At 36.1% G+C, this 5,664-nt stretch overlaps 1 pseudogene across 1 annotated transcript; it reads right to left on the reverse strand.

Moving 5' to 3' along the window:
- Positions 1 to 861: 861 nt before the first annotated feature.
- Positions 862 to 5,120, reverse strand: LOC114286478 (protein IMPAIRED IN BABA-INDUCED STERILITY 1-like; annotated as a pseudogene). The gene is made up of 5 exons (XR_014345544.1): positions 4,752 to 5,120; positions 3,601 to 3,885; positions 2,672 to 2,999; positions 2,040 to 2,126; positions 862 to 1,404 (listed from the first exon to the last, which is right to left on the reverse strand). The product of XR_014345544.1 is annotated as a protein IMPAIRED IN BABA-INDUCED STERILITY 1-like (transcript).
- Between the last annotated feature and the right edge of the window lie 544 nt (positions 5,121 to 5,664).

A 5,664-nucleotide genomic window follows, 5' to 3' on the forward strand; every position in this document is an offset into this window, starting at 1 on the left:
TTTTTGCGACGGCAAGAGGGGGTCGCAAATGGAGGGGTTGCAAAAGAGTTTTTGCGACGGCACAGTGCCTTTTTGCGACGGCATTTTTGCCTTTTGCGACGGCACTGTGCAGTCGCTAATAATGTTTGAAATTTCTTGACTTTTTGCGACGGCACTATTTTACCGTCGCTAAAAATGCTATTTGAGACGGCAAAAAATACCGTCGCTAATAGTCTTTTTTTTGCAACGGCAAAAATACTGTTTTTGCGACGGTGTGGTGCCGTCGCAAAAAGTATTAAAAATATAAAAAAATTTATTTTTTTGCGATAGTGGAATGTCGTCGCAAAAAGTAATAAAAAAATAAAAAAATTTCTATTTTAAATAATAAAATTTCTATTTTTTGCGACAGTTTAATGTCGTCACAAAAAGTAAAACCTGTAACAAAATCAATAAAAATAATAAAATTTTCTATTTTTTGCGACAATGTAGTACCGTCACAAAAAAGAAAAAAAAATCCTCCGATAGAATTATTAAAATTTCTCCATAATAATTACATAATAATATAAAAGTTCCTGTATAAAAATAACAATTTCTTCATAATAAAATATTCTTCCATTCATAATTACACATCAACAAAATTATCCCACTACATAATATTCCATAATTATCCTCCGATAAAATTTAAAAATATAAAAGAAATGAAAAAAATAAACACAATATAAATGAATATAAATTACTTTTTTCTCCATTTATAAATTCACGATTCAAACAAAGCAAGAGTTCACAAAGGTAACCAATGATCACTTCTGTTACTTAACTCAGTTTTAATAAAAAGATTGACAATGTTCCCACAAATTCTTCATTCCACTCACAGGTTTGATCTTAAAATTTTCACCTCATCCCACAAAATCTTTCCTTTTTGAGTCGCACAATCTCACATATTCAATTCACCTGCAAGCTTGAAGGAGGGTCAAATGTTTCATCACCACAATACAAATCTGTACTATGAAAATTGGTTACAAAATATTCAACCCTCAGTTTTCCGCAAGGTTGAAATATGGAGGGAAACAATGAAAGAAAGAAATGGCAAACCCTACATTCTTATGTGGGATGCCAATGTGATGAAATGAATAACATATCTACTCTTCCTAAAGATGTAATTCTTTCAAGTTATAGTCTGTACAATAGCTTATACAAATTTTATACCAGGTCGAAGAGGTTTCAGAGGGCCTTCTGATCCAGTCTTTCGTTCCAATTCAAGCATTGAATCAAGCTGTAAAACCAATCGCCCGTTTGGTCAGACTTGTTCACTGTTGGAAGTGGATGCTGGCTCATTGATATCCGAACCGAATCACCTCTTGAGAGTTGTTGCCTTCTCTTTCCATCAAATGAGACCCATGCATTGCTTCTTGCATCGTCAGGGATCTGTGCAATATGAGAAATTTTTAGAAAATCCCTAATTGAGGATATTATTGACAAAAATATGATCACTGAGTCACTAACACAATAAAAATATGTTTCCAAGTTGAGAAAAAATTAAAGAAAGAGAACTTCTGCTGGAGACACAATTTATCAAGAAGTTGCCAGAAAGAATAAGAACAAAAGGACAGGGTTTCGGTTATGATATTTATGAAGAAGAAAAACCAACTTAATTATATTTTTTTTCATTTTTTCTTTTTTTGCTTTTTGTTGTCGTTGTTGGCAATAATGATTGTCCAGATATGAAAATTAGTTCATCCTCAGGGATCTGTTGTTTTTTTCTACACCAATAGTCCTTGTTAAGTACAAGAACATAGATTCAGCAATCAAGAACAGAAGCCATTCTTTACTTTTTCCAATTGCATATTGCTCCAATTAGAATAACAAAGAATTAATATAGGTCATATGACACATAAGCTAAGCATCTATCACTCAAAATATGCAAGTACATAAATGCCTCTCAAAGAACACCTTCTTTGGTTTCAAAATACACCTGGATAAAAAAACTGACAATTCTCTAAGGAAGTTCAAACAGATACTTTAGCTACATAGCAGGAAAATAAAAGGTTCTGGAAGCAAACCTGCGTTCCACGTCGTAGTAACTCTCTTGCAAATGGCAATATACCCAAAATCGTATCTGCACCAGAATTGTCAACAAAAATGACAACCTACCACCAAAAAAAATGAGCTGGTTAGTGTAGGCAAAAAAAACATATTTCTTTTTAAATGACAGTCATAGTAAAAAACAACTTGCATATGGAGCTTGCCTTTTTCCAAGATTTTCTGCCCCATTTTAATATAAAAGCATCCAAATCATCAATCACCCATGGTCGAGGGACAAGATTTTGAGTTTATATGGTTTTTAGGAGGTTTTTATGGTTTTTAGGAGTCAAAGTCCTTAGTTTCTGCACACAGGAGTAATAGTTCTCCTGGAATTAGGAGTTTTCGTAAAGATTATATATAAAGATATGTGATGCTTTTAATTCAATAGACAACATCATATAGAGAATTTATAAAACCTTTATGTTTTTATGGGATTTTGTAGTGCAATTTTAAGCCTTTCAAAGCTTAATTCGGATCTGTCCAACCTTTATATCTGGGGTAAATGACAACAGCAGTCCTTGTAGTTTGGTCCTTCTGTCATTTTGGATCCTATAATTTGCCCATATATCTAAGAATCATAAAATCATTTAGTAAGGTCAAAGAAGATTACCTCAGTTCTGCCCTGAAGGATGGGGCTCCCGAGGAGTAGTTCAGCAAATACACAGCCAACACTCCAGAGATCCACTGAGGCTCCATAATCCGTGGAACCCAACAAAAGTTCAGGAGGACGGTACCATAAAGTGATGAAATGAGTTGGTTAGAGGTTGTCTGTGCCCCACAGGGCCAGTACCACAGAAGTTTGCCAATCCAAAATCAGCCATCTTCAAAACTCCTTCATTATTTACCAGAAGATTTGCACCTTTAATGTCCCTATGCATTGTACCCCGAGAGTGGCAGTGCTCAAGCCCAGATAACAACTGTTTCATGTAGCATTTAACCTACAAAACATAATCAATTTCAGTTGAATCTTACAATCAGTTGAATCAGTAATTAGTTAGTCATATGGATGAAAAAATGATGTTATCATCTCTTTTACACTAAAATGTATATTTCCCATTGTTTATCTTTGTGTCTTTACACCATTTGCATTAATTCTAGTCCCTTTAGCCCTATTAAAAGGAAGCTTGGTGTAATTAAGCCAAAACTATGGAAGATACTGTATTTTCTCCAAATCTTTGGGAGGTCACTATAATTTACCCTAGAAAATATTAACTCGTCCAGTAGAACGAAGGGGCAATTGAACACGAGAAATGAAAGTATTCCATTTCTTAGCATTTCAAAATAGAATGCGCATCTTTCAGTATTTGACATAGCAATTAACTGATTGTGCTTAGCATTCACTAACATTTCAAAATTTCAGGAAACTGAGTTTTCCTCACATTGTTATATTCTTATGCAGATGACTTTTACAAAGCAAATGACAAACCAAAATGTCCAATGCTACTGAAACCCAAATTAGGGTGTTTCATTGTGATGTGATAAGCACACACTAGTTATAAGTTTGCTGAATAAAAAAAAAAAAAATCAACATAAGCAAACCTGTGCTTCACTTAACTTGATGTCAGGGGAAGATAAGAGTCCAGAAATGTCATGTTCCATGTACTCGAATACAAGGTATATGCTACATGACAATCGGGAGGTAATTAAGCCCTCCAGTCTTATGATATTCGGATGGTCAAGCCTGCGTAGTATCATTATTTCTCGTGCCATAAACCGAACGCTTTCGGGCTCAAAATTATCAAATCGCACCTTCTTTAGAGCAACAATCCTCCCAGTTTCTAAGTTGCGTGCATGGAACACGCTGCTATAAGTGCCCTGTCCTACCTACTACATCAGTTGAAATTGTTTATTAAAAAGGAAAAATAAAGAAAAAAAAGAAAGTAATAAAAAAAAAGGCTTAAAGCATTAATGAAGTTAAAATGTAATTAGTAGTTCTAGAATAGTAATAATCATCAAGTTAAAATGTAATTAGTAGTTCTAGAATAGTAACTGTATTAACTGTATCCCACCGATTAATGAAAAAAAGGCTTAAAGCATTAATGACTAAACAATCCAGGTGAATAAAAATTCTTCAGAAGGCATTATGAAGCCTTTGGAGTTGTGGAATTACTTACAGTTTCAGAATATACATAGAAGTGAATCACCATTTTAGCAATGTAAAAGAAAGAAGAAAATAGGGAACGGAAAAATGAACAAAACATGCAATTGCGATATAATGTCAAGATGAAACAAGTTATGATCAACAGTTTGTAAATTTGCTACCGAACCAAGATTTAAAACTACAAAAAAACATGAATAACACAATGACAACCCAATTTGGGAAAGAAAAAAGCCCCAAAAAATTAAAAAATTCGATATATCTGAAGCTCATATGCTGTTCTACAACTGAAAATAGGGAAATTTCTCAACTTCCATGATAAAAAAGGACAAGCTTTAAGATCCTTAGTTGAGTATCCAAATAAGACAACAAAGTCCAAAAAAACAAAAATAAAAACAAAAAAGAGTCCTACTGAGTTAATCAAGATCCTAGAGCATCCAAATAAGACAGTAAACTAAATTAATTTTTATGTTTTGGTTGTATATGCACTAAAATTAAAAGCATCAAAATTGAGCATTTTCAATATTCAACACACCATGGAAACTGATAATTGGACCACACACAATGCACATAGAGAGAGAGAGAGAGCAACCTTTTCCAGCTTTTCGAAAGAGTCAGCACTGAGAGGCACCCAACCGTGAATGGCTTCGCCAGCAACGGCGCTGAACCAAGCCGGCCAACCGGCGGCGACTTGTTCTCCTTCTACATACTTCTGCAAATTCCCCAACCTAAAACTCAGTGACTCACCACCACCTCCATTAGAACTCACCCTCTCTGACTCACCCAACTCGTTCTCACTCACCCCCGAGTCAATCCTCTTCTTCTTCTTCTTCTCCAAGTCCACCACCCCACTTCCCCGGCTCCTCCCCGAGCCCCCCGTAGCAGCATTGTCTCGAAAGGCGCTGGAATGATCGAGAGCCGGGGTCACCAACACCGCCTGCTTCGAGGTCACACAACCCATGACGAAAAACCAAAAAATTGTCACCGACCCAGAAACATTGGTTGAGTTTGGAGACAAACCCAGATCGACCCAGATCAAGAAATGTGGCAAGTGAAGTGGGTTTTGAGTTTGGACAGCAATGGTGGCTGCATGAACTGTGAAGATGAGAGAGGAAATGGGTTATATACCCCAAAAAGGCCAAAACCCTCTTTACAGAGCTGATTTAATTTATAATTTATACCTGAATAAAGTACTGTTGAAGTTGAAGTTGAGTCCTCAGAGAAGAGTCAGCAGAAGCACCATTGCTGCGATTGGCATTGTTTCAAAGCTTCCAAGAATGGGTTTTGAGCATGTAGAGAGAGGTTCGATTGAAGGGGTCGCCGGAGCCGAAGAACTTCGCCGGAGAAGAAGCTGTGAAAGCTGTATTGAAGATGGCTGGCGGTGGCTAATATGGCGAATGGGTTTTGAGCGGATTTAGGGATTTCGAAGATTTAGGGATTTCGAGCCAAATGATCGAGCGCCAAAAATTGGGGAGAGCGGGGCAAATTTTTGTTGTTACTTTTTT

This window comes from Camellia sinensis, chromosome 12 (genome assembly GCF_055761805.1).
Source record: "Camellia sinensis isolate YWXY chromosome 12, ASM5576180v1, whole genome shotgun sequence".
Taxonomy (NCBI): Eukaryota; Viridiplantae; Streptophyta; class Magnoliopsida; order Ericales; family Theaceae; genus Camellia; species Camellia sinensis.